Source organism: Canis aureus, chromosome 33, assembly GCF_053574225.1.
Source record: "Canis aureus isolate CA01 chromosome 33, VMU_Caureus_v.1.0, whole genome shotgun sequence".
Taxonomy (NCBI): Eukaryota; Metazoa; Chordata; class Mammalia; order Carnivora; family Canidae; genus Canis; species Canis aureus.
In genome coordinates this window covers 34,808,607-34,834,306 of record NC_135643.1, presented here as the reverse complement: position 1 = coordinate 34,834,306, position 25,700 = coordinate 34,808,607, and the positions used below count along the sequence as shown (strand labels likewise).

The following is a 25,700-nucleotide window of genomic DNA, read 5'->3' as shown; positions in this document are numbered from 1 at the left end:
TATTTCAAGGGGATCCCTGGGTGGCTCAATGGTTTAGCACCTGCCTTCATCCCAGGGCATGGTCCTAGAGTCTTGGGATCGAATCCCACATTGGGATCCCTGCATGGAGCCTGCTTCTCCCTCTGCCTATGTCTCTGCCTGTCTCTCTCTCTCTCTCTCTCTGTGTGTGTTTGTGTGTGTCTCATAAATAAATAAATAAATAAATAAATAAATAAATAATCTTTTTAAAAAATTAAAAACTAAATGTATTTCAAAAACTATGTAATTGTCGGAAAGTTACTGACTTTGTTTTATAGAATAGTTATTCTTGTACCTATGAGGAGGAAATATAGTACCTTCTCCATTGTATTCCTGATACATTATAATTACCTCTCAAAAAGCATTTATTGTAAGGAGAAATGAATGGATGGATAAACTAAATCATTAGAGCGATGATTGTAAACCAGTGGTTTTAAACTCTAGCATGTATCTTTTTCACCTAAGAGACTTTTTAAAACACAGAGTGCTGGGCCCACTCCTAAAGTTTCTGTTTCAATAGATTTTCAGAGAGGCCTGAGAATTTGCATTTCTAACAAATTATCAGTTGGCCCTTAGGCCAAATCTGGCCTGCTGTTTGCTTTGTAAAATTAGGTAAATATTTCCTTTCAAAAAATAAACTTACCTTGAGTAAGCATGCTAAATTCTCTCTTTGCAGTTACCTTGACAATAACCTGTTTATCATTTGACTTAAACCTCCCCTACCTCACTTGCACCGTGAAGGCGTGCTTTTTAGGTATGTGGGTTATATTTCATAATGGCTGATTTCACCTGTTTGTATAATTTCTTTTTTTAAAAAACCATGCCAAAAGTATTGGGAAAGACTCAGACATAATTGCTTTGTAATGAAATGTTGAAAGCTATTTAGAGTTCATTCAGAGCAATTACATTTGTTTAGTCAGTGTGGCTAGATGCTAGACTGAAGCCTATAAATACATTTTGTAAAAAAATGATCTTATTATATGTTGCATTGGCAAAATATTACAACTAAAATGAAGTCTGTTAAACACACAGACTGAAATGACATTGTTCTTCTCCTTTTGGAGTTCTCACCTCCGTAAAGCTTCTCAGGACTCTTCAGGTAGTGACTTTCAAACCCATCTTGAGCTGGGTGTGACAACATAGGATGACAATCAGTGTGTTGTCCAGAGAGCCAGGGAATGTATCTCTTTCCTCTTAAATTATTATCTTTCCACATCCAGATGACACTGCAAAACCATAACAGTATCAAAATGGAATAGGATAATGGAAAACACTACATGAGATATTGGCAGGCTATATTTTAGTCCTCACTGCAGGTAACAATTTCTAATACAGATGAGGTCTCATTTATTGTCTTCATGCCTCAGTTTCCTCCCCTGAAATAGTAATGATTCCCTTTTTCATTCTCTTAACTACAAAGTTTTTAGATAATTAATTTACATCAGCTCATCTGCCAACCAAAAGCACTAGACCAGATAATCCACTGATCAATTCCATTTCTAAAATTCTGTGATCAGTGACATCAGTCCACAAATTTGGAATGAACAACTTGAAATAATCATCTAGTTGCAATTGAAGCAATTATGGAAAGAGATTTTCAAACTAAATGACCAATTTAAACTGAAAAATATCAAAAGTGTTTAAATCTCTCTCTTTTTTATTCCAATCTGATATTCCTTGGTATGACCTTGGCTGGCAGAGGGGTTATCAGTCAAAAGCACAGTTATTCTCACAACGCTTACAAAAATGATTCAAATAACATATTAATAGTTTTATATTGATGTTTCAAGAGCAGTTAAACAATCAGAATGGTTTTATTTGTAGTATTTATCTAAATTCTGTATGGATAGAGTTCATTTTCTATTGTAATATGTCTAAAAATCAAGAGAGAAATATATTGCAATACTATTTTTTTACTGCTCCATCATTTTAGAAGAGCTTTTATTACTGTAAAGCATTGCCATTTCTTTTGTCAAAAGCATTTTTTATTGAAGTATAACTAATAGTGTTATATTAGTTATACTTTATTATTCTAATAAATACTATTAGTAACTATTATATAATTATATATATTAGTAATAGTATAAATAAATATAAATAAATAAAGTATACTTTATACTAATAAAGTTATATTAATAGTGTTATATTAGTTTCAGCTATATAATACACTGATTCAACAATTCTGTACGTTATTCAGTGCTCATCACTAATAAGAGTACTCTTATTTCCCTACATCTATTTCACCCATCCTCCCACCTACCTCCTCTCTGGTAACTGCCAGTTTGTTCTCTATATTTAAGAGTCTGGGGTTTTTTCTTTTTTGTTTTTCTCGTTTTCCTTTGTTCATTTTGTTTCTTAAATTCTTCATGAATGAGATCAAAATGGTATTTTTCGTTCTCTTCCTAACTTATTTCACTTAGCATTTTACTGTCTAGTCCATCCCTGTTGTTGCAGATCTCATTCTTTTCTATGGCTGAACAATATTCCATTGTGTATATATACCAAATCTTTATCCATTCATCTATAGGTAGACACTTGGGTTACTTCCATATCTTGGCTCTTGTCAATAATGCTGCAGTAAACATAGGAGTACATTTTTTTTGAATTAGTGTTTTCATTTTCCTTCAGTAAATACTCAATAGCAGAATGGCTGAATCATATTGTATTTCTATTTTTAGCCTTTGAGGAATCTCCATACAGTTTTCCACAGTGGCTACACTAAATTATATTCCCACCAATGTGCACAAGAGTTCCTTTTTCTCTACATCCTCATCAATGCTTGTTATTTGTCATCTTTTTTAATCTAACCATTCTTACAGTTTGTGATATCTCATCATGGTTTTGATTTGCATTTCACTGATGATTAATGATGTTGAGCATCTTTTCATGTGTCTGTTGGTCATTTGTGTCTTGTTTTGAAATTTGTCTATTCGGGCACTCTGCCCATGGTTTGATCAGATTGGTTTTTTTGGTGTTGAGTTGTATAAAGTCTTTATATATTTTGGTTATTAACCCCCTATTGGATATATCATTTACAAATATCTCCTTCATTCAGTAGGTTTCCTTGTTGTTTTGTTGATGATCTCCCTTGCTGTGCAGAAGCTTTTTGTTTTGGTGTGGTCCCAAAGGTTTAATTTTGCTTTTGTTTCCCTTGCCTGTGGAGACATATCTAGAAAAATGTTTCTATGGCTAATGTCAAAGAAATTACTGACTATGTTTTCTTCTAAGAGTCTTATGGATTCAAGTCTCACATTTAAGTCCTTAAGCCATTTGCATTTATTTGTGTGTATTGTATAAGAAAGTGATCTGGTTTCATTGTTTTGCAGGTACCTGTCCAGTTTTCCCAACACCATTTGTTAAAGAGAGTACATTTTTTCCATTGCATTTTCTTGCATCCTTTGTTGTAGATTAATTGATCATATAATTGTGGGTTTATTTCTGGTCTGTCTTTTCTGTTCGATCAATCTGTGTGTCTGTTTTTGTGCCAATATTGTACTGTTTTGATCACTATAGTTCTGTAGTATATTTTAAAATTTGGGATTGTAATACCTCCACCTTTGTTCTTTCTCAGGATTGCTTTGGCTAGTTGTATTCTTTTGTGCTTCTATATAAATTTAGGATTATTTGTTCTAATTCTATGAAAAATGTTGTTGGTATTTTCATAGGGATTGCATTAAATCTATAGATTGCTTTGGATAGTATAGATATGTTAACAATACTGGTCCTTCTATTCCATAGGCATAGAGTATCTTTTCATTTGTTTGTGTCATATTCCATGTCTTTTATCAGTGTTTTATACTTTTTGGAGTATAGATGTTATACCTCCTTAATTAGGTTTACTCCTAGATATTTTATATTTTTAATGCAATTGTAAATGGGATTGTTTTCTCAATTTATCTTTCTGCAACTTACTTATTAGTGTAAAGAAACTCAACATTTTACTGTATATTAATTTTGTAATTGTAATTCTGTAATTTGTGACTTGGCTAAATTTAATTATCAGTTCTGATAGTTTTCAAAGCACTATTATTTCTAAATCCATGCACATTTATGTTGTGGTGTGAATTCATGTGTGTATATATAGAAAGTTATGTGTATGTATATGCTTAATCTATGAGCACATGTGTATAGAGTATGTGAATGTGTTTGTGTGCATATATATGCATGCATGCTTATTACACGAACATATATGCCTTGTGAGAGTGTGTATGTTTGTGTAGAGGGTGTTAGTTGAATGATAAGTATAGTCAACCAAGATATGTTAATTTTAAGATACTATGCTTATAGGGCAATAAGGCAGGCAGTAATATTTTTTGATTCTTTCTTTTAGTAAACCATACATTTTTGCTTTCATTCTGTTGCTTGAGCATCTCACTAACTAGAAGCAATGCTTCAAAGATGACAACAGGCAAACAAAAACCCAAGAGAATGAGAAACATTGGCTAACATTAAGGTGCTTGATGAAAATGTTACCAGAAATCTTTCCTTGCTCAACCCATACCTCTTTCTCAAATCTAGAGATCAAGAATGCCAGAGTTACTTATTTTTATTCCACAATAAATGTATGGGGGTGGGGAAGAAATTAAGAAACAATGTCTCCAAGTTTTCAGCTTTGTGTACAGACTCATTAACATTTTCAAATTAATAAGGCCCATTTCTTCACTAATAGTAGTAGTAAACCATAAATATCCTGAACAGATAAAAAAAAATTATCTTCACTGATAACTTTTAAATAATTATCTGTTTTTCTTGACATTTTGTTAAATAATCATGCATCTTATTTATGAGTAAATAAGTTAAGAATTATTGAAATAGGGGCACCTGGGTGACTCAATCAGTTAAGCGTCTGCCTTCAGCTCAGGTCATGATCCCAGAGTCCTGAGGGTGAGTCTTGTATTAGCTCCCTGCTCAGTGGAGAGTATGCTTCTCCCTCTGCCCTTCCCCTGCTCGTGATCAATCTCTCTCTCTCAAATAAATAAATGTTTTTTAAAAAAGAATTCTTGAAATAAAAGCATACGTTTTTAAATTCTACTTTTAAAATGCTACAAATTTTTATTAATTCTGCTTTTGTTTTCATAATTAGGCAGAACATAACATTTCTGATAAGAAAAATGCTGACACTTAGATTGTTCTCATAGAAACTCAAACTTATCAAAGAGTAACTAACTATGGAAAATATTTAAGTATTACTTATGCAGGGGTTTTAATTAAAAAACAAAAAGAATTTAATGTTGGAATTCATAACACAAAGGTATAAAATTGAGAGAGAGCTGTCTTTCAATAGCCAATATGCCTATATCTTTACTAAATTATGCAGTATACAGACTTATGTTGTACAACAAATACAAGATATCAAAAAACCCTGATAATTATAGTTAATAGGGTATTTCAAAGATAGAACATTTAGAGAAGGTAAGAATATTTAATCAAAAATAAATTTGTGACCAAATATTGACTTAATGAAAGTTCACTAGGGAGCGAATAATGTTTTTTGATGGCTCAATAATGAATAAGGCAGTCTGTGCACTCAGCAGAATAGACACTTACATAAGCATGAAAACTTTAAATAAAATACAAAGAAGCAAAACATCCAAGCATAGACAAATTTGAAACATGTTTGGCAAACTGCATGAACTTTTGAGAGATCCTGAACTTTTATAACCTAATCTCAGAAATGAGATTCCATTATTTTTACCATATACTATTCATTACAAGATAGCCATTAGGTCCAGCACATCATCAAAGGAAGGAGAATTCAACAAAGTAGTGAATACAAATAGGAAGAAATCATTGGAAGTCATTATGGAAACTCGCCTTTACATCTAACTAGAAATAAGAAATACAGGGAATCCTGTATGATAGATCACATTTATTCTTTCATTAATTTAAAAAATATTTTCATATGAACTAAAACATTAAACTCCAAATCTTTATTCTAAGGCTTAATGCCAATTACATCCCACTAAGCCAAAAATGTTGATTCATCAAACACTTCTCTTTCTCTCATCCCGTCTATTGCCTTTAGTTGAAAATATATTTAGACACGTTGAGTTCTCATCACCTCTTACTACTAATGACTTAGTCTAAATAATAATTGTATCTTTTTATCAGCTTTATTGATATTTATATTAACATACCATACAATTCACACATATAAACTTCAGTGATTTTTAGTATATTCACAGATTTGTGCAAACTTCACCAAAATGCATTTAAAAACATCTTTATTGGGGCAGCCTCGGTGGCTCAGCGGTTTAGCACTGCCTTCAGCCCAGGGCCTGATCCTGGATAGCCGGGATCGAGTCCCATGTTGGGCTCCCTGCATGGAGCCTGCTTCTCCCTCTGCCTGTGTCTTTGCCTCTCTGTCTCTCTGTTTCTCATGAGTAAATAAATAAAATCTTAAAAAAAAATCTTTATTAGGTAACGGGGTGATGGGTATTAAGGAAGGCACACAATGTGATGAGCACTGGATAGTATATGCAACTAATTGTGGAACACACAAATGCACACACACACACACACAAACACATTCTTATCACCTCAAAAAAAGTCTATACCCTTTAGCAGTCACTCTCTCTTTCTCCAACTCCCCCAATCCTGGGAAATTATTAATTTACTTTTTATTTCTACAGATTTGTCTTTTTTTAACATTTTATTTTATATAAGGGGAATCATAAAATATGTGTGTGATCTTTTATGATTAGCTTTTTTCATTTAGTATAGTGTTTTGAGGTTCGTATATGTTGCAACATGTATCAGTACTTTGTTCCTTTTTAGATCTAAGTAACATTTCATTGCTATGTTTATTTTATTTAACAATTCACTAGTTAATAGATATTTTCTACTTTTTGGCTATTATCTATAATGCTGCTATAAATATTCATTTATAAGTTTTTGTGTGGACATATGTTTTCATTTATCTTTATATTTACCCAGGGGTGGAATGTTGGGTCATACGGCATCTCTATGTTTAACATTTTGAAAAACTGCCAGACTGTTTCTAAATTGTCTGTACCACTTTACATGCCCACCAACAATGCATGAGGATTCTAATTACTCTGCATCCTAGTTAACCCTTGTTATTAACTGTCTTTTTATTGCAGACATCTGAGTGGGTGCAAAGTAGTATCAAATTATGTTGTGATTTGCATTTCCCTAATGGAAATGATGTTGAGCATCTTTTCATATGCCTATCAACCTATTGGAGAAATGTCTATTCACATCTTTTTCCACTTTTTAGTTGAGTTAGTGGCCTTTTGTTCTTTCTTGCAAGAAACCTTTGTGTATTCTTTATACAAGTACTTTATCAGATCTATGATTTGCAAATATTTTCCCCATGTGTAGATTGTCTTTTCATTTTCTGAACAGTGTTTTTTGAAACATAAAAGTTAATTTTGATAAAGTCCAATTTATCTTTTTTTCCATCTCTTATGCTTTTTGGGTCAAATTAAAAAAAAAACAACTTTGCTTAACCCAAGGTCGTAAAAGTATACTCTTATATTTTCTTCTATGAGTTATATAGTATGAACTCATGTGTAGTTCTGTGATAGATTTAGAGTTAATTCTTTATGAAGTACAACTTCATTCTTTCATATGTGGATACTCGGTTGTACCTGCATTATTTATTGAAAAGATTGTTCTTTCCCCCACCAAACTGTCTTGGTACTTCGGTTAAATATAAATTGGATTTAAATATAAAGAAATAATTCTAGACTCTCAATCCTATTATATTTATCTCTATCACTGCCCTCATGCTAAATTTTATTATTTTGATTACTATCTATTCACAATAAGGTTTGATGTTGGGAATTGTGAGTCCTCCAACTTTGTTCTCTTTCAAAATTGTTATGTCTAACCTGGGTCCTTTGCATTTTCATATGAATTTTAGAATCAGCTTATCAGTTTCTGCACAATGGCTGGCTGGGATTTTGACAGGATACCATTGAATCCATAAATCAATTTGAGAAATGCTCCCACCTTAACAATATTAAGTCTTCAATATAAAGTCTATGTACGTGGGCTGTTTTTCCATTTATTTAGGTCTTCCTTAGTTTTTTTCAACAATATTTTCTAATTTTCAGAGTCTGTGTTCCACACCTTTGTTAAATACATTCCTAAGGCTTTTTGATGCTATTGTAAATGGAATCATTATTTACTTTAACTTTCATTGTTTATTTTATACAGAGATATATATATCAATTTATACAATTGATTTTTGTATATAGAACTTGTAACCTTCAAATTTGCTGAATTCATTTACTAGTTCTCGAGTTATTTTAGTGGATTCTTAAGTATAGTTTTTATATAAGATCTTACCATGTGTAAATAGAGATTTTCGCTTCTTTTTCCATTATATGTCATTTTCTTGTCCAATTTCCCTGGGGAGAACCTCCTCTATAATGTTGAATAGAAATGGCAAGCACAAAAATGCTTGTCTTATTCCTGATCTTATGAGGGAAGCTTCCAGTCTTTTACAATTAAACATGATGTTAGTTATAGGCTTTTCATAGATACCCATTACCAAGTTGGAGTTCCTAGGTCCATTTCTACTCAATGGAGTATTTTTATTATTAAAGAATATTGGCATTTTCATACATTTTGAGGGAGGTCTATTCAGTTAATTATGTTATCCCCTTTGTTTTATTGATATATATTACACCATTTGGTTTTTAGACATTAAGCTAACCTTACATTCCTGTGATAAATCTCAGTTAGTGCTGGAGTGTAATGCTTTTTAATTGCTGAATTTAATTGCTAGTACTTTTCTGAAGATTTTTCATGAACATTCATAGACATAGGCATAGGTTTATGGTTCTCTTTTATTATATCTTTGTCTGGTTTTGGTTGTAGGCTAATATTAGCCTAATAGGATTAGTTGACAAATGCTCTCTCTTCTCTGTACTTTGAAAGAATAAGTCCATGATTGGTATTAATTCTTCACATGTTTGGTAGAACTCACCAGTGAAATTGCCTGGCCTGGCTTTTCTGTGTAGAAAGCTTTTTAAATTATTAAATCAATCTCTACTAGTTATACGTCTATTTGTATTTTCTATTGCCACTTGAATCAGTTTTAGTACTTCATGTGTTTCTATGGATTTATCCATTTCACCTAAGTTAGCTAATTTTTTCATAGAGTATTCATAATAATGTTTATGGCTCTTTTAATTTTTACAAGGTTAGTAGTGTTTCTGTTACTGTTGTCTCTGATTTTACCAATTTGAAACTCCACTAATCACCAGCAGCATGTGCTATGGTTTATCAATAGTGCCTTAAGGTGCGGACTTTACCATAGTCTGAATCAATAAAGTTCATTCCGTGTTGCAGAAAGTAGTTTCTGAATTAGGTCTATGAGACTCTTTTCAACCAGAGGACTGTTCTTAGCTGTCCTTTTCCTTGGTTCTCTCAAATAAACTTCTTATTTGGTCTATTATTAGCTTGTTGTGAATCTTAATTAAAATAACAACAGTGTTCTCTAAATTACTTATCATCAAAATCTCCATTGTTTTCAAGGTTGACCTTAAGCTTGAACTTTTCCCTACTATATCCCAAATAAAGTCCCTTCTCCTGGAGAGAATTTAGGAGATCTCTCTTTCTTTGACCTGCATCTTCCCCTGGGAAAAATCTTTGCATCCACTGCTCTGGAACTGAAGTGGGTACAATGACCTCCTCTCAGAGTGACACCCAGATTTATGAGCAGGGTACTGGGTTGGGATGGTAATCTCTGATCTTCTCAGTTTGGCTCTCCTGGTTTAAAACCACCACCCTACATTTGAGCTGGAGCAAGAATGAATCATGATTTCAGTATTATTAGTCTCTGGCATCTGAGGTAAAAATGTGGAAGAGTGCTCCAGATCTCTTAGCAGTTATTGCTTAGAATAGAACTTCTATGCACAGAGCTAGGGGCAGGAGAAATTCTCATGGCCTGCCACTCCCAGGGAGAATCACAGCTTTAGACTGGAATCCAAGGAAACAGAAACCCTTGTATTCCTGGCTGCACCTTCCTGGGGTGGGAATTTTGTCATTCCAAACTGAGGCAAGTGGGGAAGGGTGTGGGTTATGGCTCATATGGCATTTACTTTCATTGTTCTTACCAGTCTTGGTAGATTTTCTTGAATAATGTTTCTTCATTTTCTGTACATCCTTCAGTTCATTTTCCAGAGATTTTAAGTGGTTTGGTTTTGTTTTTTGGGGGTTTTGTTGTTGTTGTTGTTGTTGTTGTTGTTTTAGGAATTTATTTATTTATTTATCTATTATTTATTTATGAAAGAGGAGAGAGAGTACAAGTGGAGGGAAGGGTCAGAGGGAGAAGCAGACTCCCCACTCAGCAGGGAGCCAGATGCAGGGCTCCATCCCAGGACCCAACCCGAGATCATGACCTAAGCTGAAGGTAGATGCTTAACCGACTGAGCCACCGGTGCCCCTAAATGGTTGTTTTCAAAATAATTTCTATGAGTTTTGGTTGTTTTGTTGGAAGATGGTCCACAGAACTCCTCATTGCTAATTTATAGCAATAGTGCCCCACTGGTGTCCAGCTCCACTCTGGGCCCTTTTGAGTCTGTTCCCCTCAAAGCAGCTATAATGACTGTGTTAACTCCTAACTCAAATCCTGTCACATTTTGCCTCAAAGCCCTCCAAACTACCTTAAAACAGCCCTTATGGCCTTTGCATCTGAACTCTTGTTTCCTATGCCCCATGTTCCCATCTGATATTTTAATGGCTGATACTTGAAAGTCCCCAGTAATTTCCCCTGATATGTTAGAATTTCTAGAAAGGGTTTTCAAATTAAAACCCACTGTGGTTTTGAAATAATTTGTTTCTTAAATCTGCTGTGTCTACTTTTTTGTATCAGTACTTTAAATCCTAAAACGGGGTCGGCAAAAAAAATTTTAAGTTTGAAAAAGCGTTAAATAATGAAATCAAATATTAATGGCATTTCCTTGGAAGACAGAGCAGTAAAAATTTGCTAACTGTTTAGTAAATGGAATATTTATATGATCTTGAATATATTTAATAATACTTACAGGAAACCTATGATGAGTAAAATGGTCTTAGGAAGAAAGAAAATAATAAAATCACAGTGGGAAGATTATAGAATAGCAGCCAGAAAACTTGAAGCACACTTATATGAGTACTTAAATGATTTTGTTACTGAATACAGAACATTTATTTATAGATGGCATTTTATAACAGTGTAAAAGTGATTTCTGTATATATACCATGTGGCCAGTAGAGATATCTCCTCATTATTATAAATATTATTTTTTCTCTTTATGTTAAATATACATGCATTTCTCATATATTGTTCAAAAATATCATTTATAGACACTATTTATCACTATGTTCCTTTACCATGACAATATTTTGTCCATCATAATTCTTTATATCTTCTTATTAGTACTCTTGTATTTTATCTGGGATTCTCAAAATTATACACCTACAGATTAAACCTTTAATATATGCTACATCAGATGGAATATTTGTATTACAATGTATGAGCTATCCATTTTTCACTGAAGAGATTTAGCATCTGGATGATTTTATTGTTTTAACCATTTCAGAGAGGATTTTCTAAAATATGATACTTACCTCTTTTAAATTAACAAATGCATACTAAGCATCATGTCTCATTTTTCACAAGTCATAAAAGTTTTCACTGTTGATACAAATGATTTTACTGTGCTCCCAGAGTCGGCTAAGAATATGTTGACTATTTGCTCCTAACCTGTGTTCTTAGAATTTTTACATCTACTTTTTCAAGTTTTCTAATTTATGGTTTGTAAGATTAATAACTTTCTCTTCTAGCCATTGTTATATTATCTGAATATAGGAGCTAGATTCCCATTTTATTAAGATGAAGTGGTTAAACTAGAAAACCATTAAGGTTTGTGATAGCTCTAAAATTCTATAAATCTGAGTTGCTCTGAGCTTGGAAATCAGATACAGCAAGCTTCTTAAGGTTTCCAAAGTGACAGTAAAAGCATTCCATTTCTCAAATGAGAAAACTGAGCTAATATGTAAAAGGTCACACAGAACCCATACTCTGCCTGTGATGCCTAATCCAGTGTTCTGTCAATTGCACCATATACCACCTCAAGCAACTGCACCTCTGGATCTCTGGGAGAACCAGACAGTGTCACCTGAGGTAAAATAAACCAACTTATGTGCCCTATTTTTCTAGTGTCCTTTTTTTAAACCATAGCCCAGATAATCAAGGTAATAAATGACTTCTACAAATTTGAAAAACTGTTGAAGAATATAAGACCTGTCTTTCTGTATTGAGAGAAATATATGCTATTGAATAAAAACTTAAAGGTTAATATGGAAAATTGAAGCACACAGATAGTATAATGATCAGTGTTGCATCAGAAGTGAAAATAATTTTAGTTTTCTTGCAGCTGCCCATTGCCAGAAGATTTTTTTAACCCTTTTTACAAGTAGAATGATGTTAATTAAGTTCTTAGCTAACTTATTCAAGAGTCTCTAAGGTTTTCATCAATTCCTATTTTTACCAAACCTACAACATGAAGGATAGCATGAACTTTTTGCCTGAAAATTAGAATTGGTATTTCATTAGCTATTAATATTCATACTGCTTAACAATGGATTTAGTGGGGTTGGGGGGATGACTTTTGTTGTCATGTTGTATCTTGCTAAATCTTTGACTTGCTTGTCTGGTATTGGCAGGTAGATGAGAGTATTTCCATTAGACAGAAAATCTCTACAATACATATTTATCTATTTGATTTTCCTAGCAGAGGACACAATAGACCCACCCATCCCCCAAATTCCTATTTTAGTTGCAGCATCTTTTTTGGTCAAGGAGCTATTTTATTTCTGAACGTGTCTAACCTCATAGGAATAAATGCCACCTACAAAATTAATTTTAATATTGGGCAGCAATAATCGAAGGTAATGAACTATTTGTATCATTCAAGATATTTTAAATGTAAATCTATCAAGGCTTGTATCTATCTCTTCTGAATACCTTGTCATCATTATTTTTGGTAAATGTAAAGCCTCGAAACTCATTCTTTCTGCTTTCTGATTTTTATGCATTTAAATAATCTTTTAAGATTAACTAGAGGAGGTCTAATTCTTTTCGAGTGCTGATACATGAAACAATTGAAGCAGAGGATTTCCCCCTAGGAGATAAGCTGATAACTGCTTAAAGGAGTTGCTAATATTTAATTTACTTGCTTTAAAAAAAATAAGTATTTCCTCTAAATATTGTTTTGTTTATATTATACGGAACAGTAAACTATGCACAAAAACAAAAGACAAAGTTATGTTGCTCTGAAGAAAACAAAACCCTAGCTGTTTGTACATATAAAAATCTTTTGTGACACAAGTTAGCTATTGCCCAGTTGTTCAATGTATTAGTTAAGCCCATGCATTGGGCTTCAAACCTATCTTAATTCAAATTCCATCTTTGCCAATTACTAAATCGGTGACCTTCACAAACAAACTAAAATTCTTGTGCTGCTTATTTTCAAATATGTAAGATAGGGATGATAGAAGTTTGTGCCTCACAGGTTTTTATGAGGCTTAAATGATGCATGTACATGTTTGTATATCTATAATGCTTAATGAATTGTTTGGCATATAAGTGTTTCAAAAAATATTTGTTGTCATGACCATCATCATCATCTTGCCTACCATCATTTTCACCATATTTCTTCAAAAAAACATATGATTGTTCCTTTTGAAATAAGAAATTGGTGATGACAATACCATGGAATGATTTTTTCAAGGTTATGTAATATGCAAGTTGGGGACAGATACAAGATATTCTCATTTACCTAGCAGTTCTCCATCTATCCATAATTCAATACTGAATATAATCACTACTTTTAATAATTAAAAGAGACTAGTATCTTAACAAACATTCCAAAAAAATAAAAGAATATGGATGTCAGGAGTTGTATTTTTAAAGAAATAAGTGGGGATCCCTGGGTGGCCAGCGGTTTAGCGCCTGCCTTTGGCCCAGGGCGCAATCCTGGAGACCCGGGATCGAATCCCACGTCGGGCTCCCGGTGCATGGAGCCTGCTTCTCCTTCTGCCTGTGTCTCTGCCCCCCTCTCTCTCTCTCTCTCTGTGTGTGACTATCATAAATAAATAAAAATTTTTAAAAAATTACAAAGAAATAAGTGAAAAAAATTAGAAAGGGTTGATTCATGTACATGTGAACTCTTGACTCTGAAATCATTGTTCCCCAATTATGTCCAAAAATTTTCAGATACTTCTTCCAGTGTGAAAAAGTAACTCTCTCCTTTCTTTCTTGCATTTGTTCCTTCCTTTCTTCCTTCTTCTTTGCAAAGAGCACAAAATATTAATTTTTCCTTCCTCTTTTTCTTCCTCTTTTCCTTCCTTCTTCCTTTTTCCTCAACAGACAATTAATGAATATGTATTATCTGCTAAGCATTTACTTGATATCAGGAATGCAGAAATGAATGGGATGCTTCTTATTTTCAAGGATTTTACTTAAGTGTAATAAGACAGTGTTTTGGGTTTTTGAGAGAAATGTACAGAGCATCGTATAGCCACAAAGGAGACACTCATTAGTTATAAGGGGAAGTAAAATTTTTAAAAAACGAGACAGACTATTGGAATAACACTTGTGAAGTAAGTGTGGTTGAGGCAGAAGATAGGAGAGGAGCACCTAGGCAGAGAGAGAAATGTATGAAAGAACATTGAGATAATACCCAAATAACATGTTCCACTCTTCTAGTAAAATATATACTGCATCAACAACCACCTATCATTGGGCCTGGAAACTACTGCCTGTGAGAATTGGCCTGTAGTCTGTTATTGTATGATTGGTGTACTAAGGACTGGTTTTATATTTTGAGAGGATTATAAAAAAACGAACTAAGAAAAATGTATGACAGAGGCATTATTTGCTGGCAAGGTCTAAAATATTAACTACATAGCTCCTTGGAGTAAAAGTCTGTCAGACTGTGATCCACACATGTAATGATCCAGAGGAAAGTACATCAAATTGCAATCGTAATGATGAACAGTATTCCATGAATCTGGAATTAACATACATCTGTCCATCAGTGATTATTGGTAACCTCCTGTGCCCTTAGAAATATATTCCTGATAATTCTTACCTTTGCGAATCTCCAAAAGGAGCATAAAATGTTGAGGAAAGGCAGAAAACATTGATTTGGTGTCAGAGAAAGCTTTGAGTTGGGAATTAGGAGAAGATGAGCCTGAGTAGCTCATGTGGGGTCAGAATAGGCAAGAACTTTATACTCTAGGCCTCAGGGCCTCAGGGACCTAAATGCAACTGTCCTGATCACCTTTGCATAGAACTCTGTCTACCATTTGAAATACTAATTCTCGAGATTCTTCTATCATCTCCCAATGTTCCTAACAAATGTATTCTAATTCATTGCTTTTCTATAGCCTTCTAGATTATTATTCTTGTGTGTCTTTTGTACGAAAGATTAGGAAGTAAACTGCTTAACAATAGGAAATGGGAATTCTCATTTCTGCATTCTCATTTCAGGGGACAGATATCTTTAGTCCTTGGTTGTCACATCCAAATGCATACTTAGTACCCATTTTTAACATTCTTCATTACTGAATGAAACTAAATTTTGCTTGTGGATCCAAGTGTCTGGCTAAAGGACTGATTTTTCACCTTTTATTTCAGGTAGGAGACTATTAACATATTTCTGGCCATTTGTATGTAAACATAAGTTGAGTTATGAGGCTAGAGAAAACAAGGTTAGATGAAGCTGATGCTTGTCCTTCCACCCTTTGCCTTTGCTCCTTTGTTTTGCCTTGTATTTGGTCCTATTGGCTGGAACTAAGTCATCATCTTAAAACTATGAAGGCAAGGCCAAGAGAATAAGAAATCTCACTTCTGGCATTCTTGAACCTCTGAACCAATGGCTTATCTCCCAATTTCCCATTATTTCAGAAAAGTAAGCTCCTCTGTTTTTTAAGCCATTGTTTTTTGTTTTAATTTTTATCTTTCTAATACAAAGTTTGAACCCATTCCCTATATTATGCTTTTCTATTGCATTTTTCCTCTTCAGCTGTTTTGACATTCCCCTACATTGAAATTGCCCCATTGTTTAAGATTTGTAGACCCTCCAAAGGAATATTTATGTAGAATACCTTGAAAATAATAGCCCAAAACTTTTTTTTAAGATTTTACTTATTTATTCATAAGAGACACACAGAGAGAGATAGAGATATAGGCAGAGGGAGAAGCAGACTCTCTGGGGGGAGCCTGATGCGGGACTCGACTCCAGGATCCCAGGATCATGACCTGAACCAAAGGCAGAACCTGAGCCAAGGCAGATGCTCGACCACTGAGCCACCCAGGCGCCACAGCTCAAAACTTTTTTAAGAAGTGTTGGTAGTAGATTTTATGCCTATTTATCAATCAAGATAGCAGTTTTGCGAGTGGATTCTTAGAATGGTCAATAATAGCATAATTAACTTTCACTGACAGATTTTTAATTTAACTGCTTCAATGACCAAACTTGTTTTTAATTATTGAATGACTGTGAAATAATTAAGAGTCAAGATTTTTAAGAATTTTTTTTTACTTAACTCCTGCTGTACTGAATAAACTCCATTCAAATTGGATAATCCATCAAAGGTGCTTGTTACCACATATTTTTCTTTTTTTCTCTTTTGCTTGTTTCAATTTGAAAAATTCTTTCAGCTTAATAGTTTCTTTCATACTTTATCTATAGTGTCTGAACATTTTCATCATTCCATGATTACCTCTTTATATTTGACACTTCAGTTCCCTGAAGTCATATCTGCAGTAACTTGAGCAATATGAGAATATGAGAAATTGTTTCCAAGCATGTTGACAGAGGAGAGAGGAAAAACTGATTGATAATATAGGAGAATTAAAGTGCTTGAAGTCGGGTTGTTTTGAGCGGAGAATTGTATCAATGCTTTGATTTCCAAATATGAAATCACTTTAACATAATGATAACAAAACAGAAATATAATATATTGGTATGACTTTAATTTGAAACGTGTCAACATATCTATGGAAAAATATAATAATGTAATAATCTTTATAGGCAGTTACTTGGGATATCATAATTTAAGGGTTTTTTTAATATGTAGGTAACATATATTAACATAAACATACTTTTGGGCTAATGAAATTTAACGTATTTTACATGGTAGTAAAGATTCCCCAATATTGGAAACAATCAAAGATATGAATATTTTAACTCCTAGAGAAGGCACAGGATGTTACAGGGGGGATTTTAAAATGTAATAAGATCCTGTATTTTGGGGGTAGGAGAGGGAATTAACAACTTGAGGGATGGCACATGCCCATACCAAATGTTTAAAGCATCTTTCCATAAATGCATTAGGTTGACATTAAGGGGAAAAAATGACTCCTGAGAGAAATCTCAGCTGTATTCAAAAATAATATTAGAAATATATTCCATTGCTCAGAGAAAGTAATAGTTTATGCAAATCTATATCTGCAAAGCAATGTGTTTAAATTACTGATTCCAACTCATCAGCTATATAACTGTGGAAGGACCCAAAAGGTTTGGAAATGTGTTCAAAATCAGAAAATCAAGGCATTCTAGCCAGCCTTAAAAAGGGCAAGTTGCCAGTCTTCAACATGTCTATTTCACACACACACACACACACACACACACACCCTAGCCATCTCACCTAAAGCAGTGCTTTATTCCATGAACATAGGCAATTGGAGGATTAAATAATAATGATAATAATAATAATAATAAATTTTTAAAAATAGCTAATGGATAGTGTGTATAAATTCTTGACGTACTAAGAATGGAGATAAGATATGGCAAGATAAATTAGGTGTAGTATTTACCTGAAATAAAATTACAAATGAAACATATTGTGAAGCTGCTTTAATTTGTACTAATCAAGTTTATTTTGAGTACCTTCTTTTTGCATGTGTCTGCTTATAGTAACTTAGAAATGGTGTCATAATAGTATAAATAATTCTATTCTTATTTTCATCTGATTTGTAACACATCTAAGAATCTTTAATGTTATCATTTCTTTCAGGTTATATATTTATATTATTATATCAGGGCATTGTCAGAAGCTCTATATACTTAATATCTGGTTCTGTTTCTCTTGTTACTAAATTAAATCTAGAATTGAAACTTTTCCATGTAGCAGAGGCAACAATGAAGGGAAAGCTACTGAAATGCAGTCTGGCATTTCATGAGATATCCTGAAACTACATCTCTGCCACCCTTCTCAGGTTTTTGCTTTCCTCCTTACTCTGCTTATTTCAAGAGCCAATCATCATAAGCATTCCCTTGGATATACACCCTGAACTCCTTTGCATTCTTGGTTCATCATACTGTAAAGCCTCAATTTTGTTTGGATCCAAATCTCTACCTAGTCTATGCCTGTACCCCTGAAACTGAATTGCTGGGGCCAACATTTAACTGTTCTCACTTTATTTTTTTTTTTTTATTTTTTTATTTTTTTTATTTATTATGATAGTCTCACAGAGAGAGAGAGAGAGAGAGAGAGAGAGGCAGAGACACAGGCAGAGGGAGAAGCAGGCTCCATGCACCGGGAGCCCGACGTGGGATTCGATCCCGGGTCTCCAGGATCGTGCCCTGGGCCAAAGGCAGGCGCCAAACCGCTGCGCCACCCAGGGATCCCCTGTTCTCACTTTAAAGCCATGACCACAGACCTCAAGAAGACCCTCAAAACTTCCCAGAAGTACACTGAAAGTCTTTACTTTGTTCATCATCTTACTCTCCCAGACCACTGTTGCATCCTCTCTACAAACTGCCCCACATCTTCCCCCATCCTCATTCTGAGATGATGATCTTATTTCACTAAAAACAAAACAAAATAATAAATTAGAAGGGAACTTCCAGGGGCGCCTTCCATTTAGCAACTGCCTTCGACTCCGGTCGTTCCTGGGATTTAATCCTGCATCAGGCTCCCTGTTCAGTGGGAGTCTGGTTCTCCTTCTCTCTCTGCTCCCCCCCACCCCCGCTCATGCTCTTTCTCCCTCTCACTTGTGCTATGTCTCTCTCTGTCTCAAAATAAATAAATAAAATCTTTTTAAAGACTATTTATGTATTCATGAGAGACACATAGAGAGAGAGGCAGAGACAGGCAGAGGGAGAGCAGGACCTATGCAAGGAGCCCAATGTGGAGCTTATTCTCAGGACTCCAGGATCACGACCTCAGCTGAAAGCAGATGCTCAACCACTGAGCCACCCAGGCTTCCCAATAAATAAAATTTAAAAAGAAAAAAAAAAAAGAAATTCCACATGCTCCCATCACTACAACTACTATTTCAACGTGATGATAACAAAATGAAAATATAGGTATGATTTTAACATATTCACAGAAAAAAATGCAATTATAATAATCTTTACAGTTACTCAAGTAGCCATATTATTTAGTAAAACTTTGTGGAATATATTGGTACCACTTATTAACATAAACTGTGTTAATAATGACTTAAGTATAAATTGTGGACTGAAAAAAAAATTATGGGCTGGCATCCTGTGAAGGAAGTACACAATTTTGGCTTCTGCCTTGAAACAATGAATAAAAGAACTAGAAATATGAAGGCCAGATTCTCTACTTTTTGACTCAATCCTACTCCATTCCAACTGTTCAAAAGTATTATTGTTCCAGCAATTCTCCCCTCTCTCCTAAATCATTTCCCTCTCTGTACAAACATACTGCTATTTCTCCCATCTTTAGATAATCCTGTGCTTAGGTTTGCTGCTCCCTCCAGCTACACCATCATTTCTAGACTCTCCATTTTAGCAAAACTTCTTAAAATAGTTGTTAATACTCACTGTCCCCATTGTAGTTCCTCCCATTCTCTCTTAAATCCATTCTGATGTCCCTTCCGTTCCCCATCCATCAGAACTCTTGTCCAGTTCACCAGTACACATCTAATATTAAAACCAATGGGCAAGTCTAAGGTTCCCATTTATTAGCAGCATTTGACATTTAGACTCTTTTATCAAACACTTCTCCAGCTGGCCCTCATTTTGTTGTGGATTCCTGGTATTCCTCCCATCTCACTTGAAATACTCTTTCTCCATGCATTTCCTGGATTTCCTCTCTTCTCCCTGACTTTGTCATGTTAGATGCCCCCAAAGATCTATCCCCAGACTTCTCTATTTATGCATTCATTCTGTTGATGATCTTAATGAGTCTAATGACTTTAAATAAAATTTATGTATTGATAACTCACCAAATTTAGATCTCCAGCTGAACTCTCTCCTCTGAATCCTAAACTTGTTTACTTGAATTTCTACCTGACGTACCCAGTTGGCTGTCCAATGTCAAACATATGTCTTATCTTTCTTCTCAAAATCTGTTTAATTTTTAACTTTCCAGTCTCACTTAATGGAAACTCTACCTTTCTAGTTGAACATTTCTCTCATGTTCTCTATTCAATCAATATTCCAGTCCTGTGGCTCCACAAAAATTCAGGACAAAATCACTTCTCACCAGCTACATTGTCGCCACCCTGATCCAAATTATTATTATCTCTCATGTAAATTGTTTCAATGAACTAGTTACTAGTTTCTAGCTTACTCCCTATCAGTCAGCTCTCAGCATTCAGAATTTTTGTAATTCTGGTAGGCTAGATTTTATTATCCATCTAATGTGAAACTTACTAGTAGCTCCTTATCTCACTCAAGGTAAATACCAACATCCTTAAAAAAAAAAAAAAAAAAAAAAAACCAACATCCCTATAGTAGCATAGAAGGACTTAGATGAGCCACATCTATTCCTTCTGTGCAGTGATGCTGCATTATATAGCTTGGAATTGTTCAGTAAATAACTTGTAAGGCTATTTGCAGCAACCCTGCCTCTTGACATCACCTCTTGTGATTCTCCTCCTTTGCTAATTCCACTCCAAAACAACTGAATTCTTATTCTTCCTAAAAAATACCTGAGGATATTTTATTTTTTATTTTTTTTAATTTTTATTTATTTATGATAGTCACACACACAGAGAGAGAGAGAGAGAGGCAGAGACACAGGCAGAGAGAGAAGCAGGCTCCATGCACCGGGAGCCCGACGTGGGATTCGATCCCGGGTCTCCAGGATCGCGCGACGTGGGATTCGATCCCGGGCGCTGCGCCACCCAGGGATCCCCCCGAGGAGATTTTAACTCAGAGCAATGTATGTACTGTCACTTCTTTCCCCAGTTATCTGTATGGCTTAATTTCTCACCACTTCAGACCTCGATTCAAAATATTACTTGCTCTAGGAAGCCCTCCTGAATAATCTATTTAATATTGCAACCCATACCGCTTCAAACCTCCCTTTTTCTCTGCTTTATTTCTTTCCATAGCTCTTAGCATCTTCATTATATTGTACAACTTACCTACTTAATTTGTGTAATCTTGGTCTCATCTCATTACAATATATACACTTCATGGTGGCAAAGATTTGTCTGTTTTGTTGGTTGATTTATTTTCAGCACCTAGAATGGTTTCTAATACATTATGTATGTAATAAATATGCATTGAAAAAAGATAATTGATGAACCAAAATGTATTGAACATTTTGATTTTCAATAAAGTGAGAATTCTAACCACAAAAATTAACAATGCAAATGCCTAATCAAGTACATTTCATACAATGTGAATGAAGACTTTTTTCTGATGGTTCCCTTTAGGCAACAAAATAGACCTTCAGCAGAATCAAGAATATTAAAGGGATGAGTTTCAATTGCCCAAAATAGCTCTACTTAAGACCGGAAAGTTCACACTAAAGAAGCAACACCATTGCTATGCTACTTCTTTTTCAAAAGAAAAATCCATTTGTAACACAGAGCTCTCCAGAGATTTGTCACCATTTACTAGGCTTCAGTCCAAAAAGTGTCAGGATTGACCAAGCCAATTTCCAGGGTCACAGAGTCATTGCTTTTATCACTTATGAAAACAGAAGACAATTTCAGTTCCCAAAACACGGCAGAAAATCAATAATCCTGGGGTCATTCTCAAAGTTGACAATATGATTCCAAGTCCTTATTAAGAGGAAAAATAGATAATGAGATCTATTTTCTTTAGCACCTGTGTAGCTCCCTAGGAGTTGTATATATAGGAGTACAAATCAATACTTTAAGTTCAACAAGATATTGTTTAATGCATTATATTGTAACTGAAGCAAATGAAGTATATTAATTTATGCAGTCATATTTATTTTCATTTTATATTCATTTATTAAATATTTATTATTAACTTATTTAATAACATTTTACAAATTTGTCATTTCCTTCAAAAAATATTTATTAAATACCAAACATGCACCAGGCATGTTGCTAAGTGCTAGGGATATAAAACTATCCTAAATGTATTGTGGGCTGGTTTCACAAGCATTATCTCCTGAAACACAAACAGAAGGACATAATGAGGGGAAAAATACCATTTGTCTGGCTCTTCATCATCCCTGTATCAAGACCTCCAAGCACTCTTCATGTTTCTGTCCAACTATTTGTGGGAGATCCGGGGATCGCCTGTATGTCCATGAGCCCATTTTTCTCCTTTATATCTCTGGCTTTCTATGATGTATCAGGTCTTCTAAAAAGTATCTATAGTGACTGGCCACAAAACACAAAACCAGGGTGCTGTTCATGCTCAACGTTTGGGCCTTTCTGCCTTTGCATGTGATGTCTACAGATCTCTTTGCCTACTTATTAGTATGTGGTTATCATTATGAAGGAATATTGCAATGCATGTTGGCACAGAACCATTTGTGATCATCCAGATTAATCCATTGGAGAAATATTCTTTCAATAGAATTTATCTCCCTTCTTTATATTACCTACATTATATGGTTTAATCACATGTTGGTCTGTATTAAATATCTGTGGTATTTGTTATTTAAGTAAACTAGTCTCATATTTATTTTCTCTGTACATTACCACTGGTTGACTAGTACATAAAATTAAACAGTCTTACATATTACATTATTACCTGATAGTATCCAATTAGACAAATAGGCGTTTGCCACAACCAATCAGTGAGTTTCCTTGAAGAAATATTGAGCAGTGCATTAGCAGATTCTCTCTCTGTTTTCCTAGAATTCAAACCACTGACATCTCATCTCAACCCTTTAAACCTTTTGTGCTTATTACAAAGGGGCAAAAACTACCTGTATCAGTCAGGTTTCCATGCTAAAAGCAGAAGCCACCGAGAGTTATTTTAAGCAAGGGGAGTTTTTATTCAGCTATTTAAGTACTTCTGAAAACTTTCGAAGGGCTGATGGAGCAGATTCTAGGCAATATTTCTCCAGGGACTCACAAAGCCAGGCAGAACTGATTCCCTAGGGGAACGACCACATACAAAGATGCCGCTGGAGCTCTGGTAGCAGCAATACGCTTTCACAGTCACCCTGCAAATGGGCACCCAAATAGTCTTTCAGGAGAGCGTCCTGTTTTTAAGATCTTAAGTGTCAGCATCAGGGGCCAGGAGCTGCCACACTTTAGCTTTTGCCCACATACTGCTTTCTGAAATATGTCCTGAGTACTTCTAATTGGTTGAATGGTGTTTGCATAAAAAATGATAGCTGCAGAGAAGTTTGGGAAATAGAGAATTTTGCTTTATAACCTTGTCCAAGTGAAGATCACTCCAAGTGGATAGGAGCTCCGGTTCAGAAGTATATATTAAAGCCATTTCTCTTTGTCTGTAAAGTGCTTCCATCATTAACTGCTTGGGCAGGAGTTACAGTAGTAATAACTTTGTAGAAGAGCAAACGAAAAATCTATGAATTTAGAAGACTGGGTTATAATTTTGGCTCTGACATTTAGGAACATGAGCAAGTCATTTGCCTTTCCTGGGTCTCAGTTTCCACATTTGATAATAACATCCGGGCCACCTCACATGGTAAGTATGAGGATCTCATTATCTCATTAGACATAAATGTGAAAACACTTCATAAATACTTAACAACTACAAGCAGACATGATCAATAGGAATGATCAAAGAAAAATTAAATGAGACTATTTCAGTTACTATTAGATGTTTAATGTTAAATGCATTTTATTTTATTCTAAGTTTTGAAAAATGGCAGCTCTATTTTTTATATAGTCTGTAGATTAACACATTATGCCATTTCCTAATCAATTGGGAACTTAATGTACCTGAGAAAATGTAATTAAGTTAAACTGTAAATATTTATGGTGTCTTGCCATAATATCATAGAAATATTAGATACTATAAAAGACATTGTTTTAATAAATAATAAATGCCATATTTGAATTAATTCTGTCACTTTATTCTTATAGTTTCAAATGCTTCCTTTATTCACACTAGCAAGTCTTTTGAATTTTGTAATTATTGTAATCCTGTACAGATATAATGTTTAGTTCACTTTTTAGTTGACCAAATCTCTGAGAAGGGTGTTTCAAGCTCTGGACAGTAAAGAATGAAGGTTTCTAGTCCAGCAAGACTCTTGATAACAGAAAAAGAGTTTCTAGGGAATTACTTTTCATTTTGTGTTATCATTTAGATTGAAAAAGTATAAACTTATAATTATCTAGTGTGATTTACTATTTTGATTGAGCTCTGGTTGTCAGTGTGATAAGATGACCTTATGAGCAGTATAACATTGAGCCCCCAGAAATCAATAAATATAATGAAATCCTTTTACTGCCCCTTCCTTCCTACTCACTAAATCAATTGCTTTTTACCTTCTGGTTTTTCATAAAAGTCTACAATTCATTTTACTACCTGTCAAAATTGAAATGTCTTTTTTTTCCTGAGAAAATACCGTTGTTTGATATTTCAATTCGTCCATGATTTTATTTTTCATCCTTTTGTTTCCAGGACATTTACATACTTATCTAATGTTCTAGGCCCCAAATTTGGAATAAAATATTATACAGGGATAGAAAATGAGGACTAGAAGAGTGATTAGTATAGATTATTAGGATTCTTACACTGTTATTTTGCAAATCATGGGACAAAACTATACAAAAACCTTCATAGGAATCATGAAAGAGTAATGAGAATATAACAAATTATTTCTCCTTTCTTGCAAATCAGGAGTACTTCTGTAAACATCAGTCACATGAGTTCTATTTACCACATAGAAGGGTTTCAACACCCTCAACCCTATTTTTCTTTCATAAATAAATTAATCTGCATCTCATATCCAATGCATCCACACTTGACTACCTGATGATACTGATCCTCAAAATGCTTTGATGATTCACTGGGAACATAGAACTAAGCCAAAAGAACTAAGGCTTTTCCCAGTACATGTCTCCCCGTGATGTGTCAAAATAGCAGTAGCTGCCTTCCCCTCTGACAACTTCCAAGTAGTGTTGTTACTGTATGTTTCCAACCTTGCCTTGTATTGAAAATATAAGCTCCTGGGAAAAATAGCTTTCTGTGCTTTTTCTTCTGTACACACCAAGGAATGAATTTTCCCCAGTGCCTAGCAAAAGACTCCCGCTCATTTTATAGCATTGATTTCATAATTCAGTCTTTCCACAGAGTCATTTATTGTAATAGATGTTAGAAAACACAAAGTCATGGTGAAAAAGAGGTAAATTTGGCTATACAATGGGAGTTATTCCATGAAAGGAAAAATGATGGAGCCTTGCAAGGTAATTAGGGCCCATCTTCTGAGCTGAGTGTGGCATGTGACTTAGGCACTGCAGATATTTGATCCATTCACCATTAGCT

At 34.3% G+C, this 25,700-nt stretch overlaps 1 protein-coding gene across 1 annotated transcript in view; it reads left to right on the top strand.

The window, feature by feature from the left end:
* Positions 1-25,700, top strand: part of LOC144304002 (bifunctional heparan sulfate N-deacetylase/N-sulfotransferase 4) — a 285,189-nt gene that overhangs the window by 152,767 nt on the left and 106,722 nt on the right. The window lies entirely within an intron of this gene.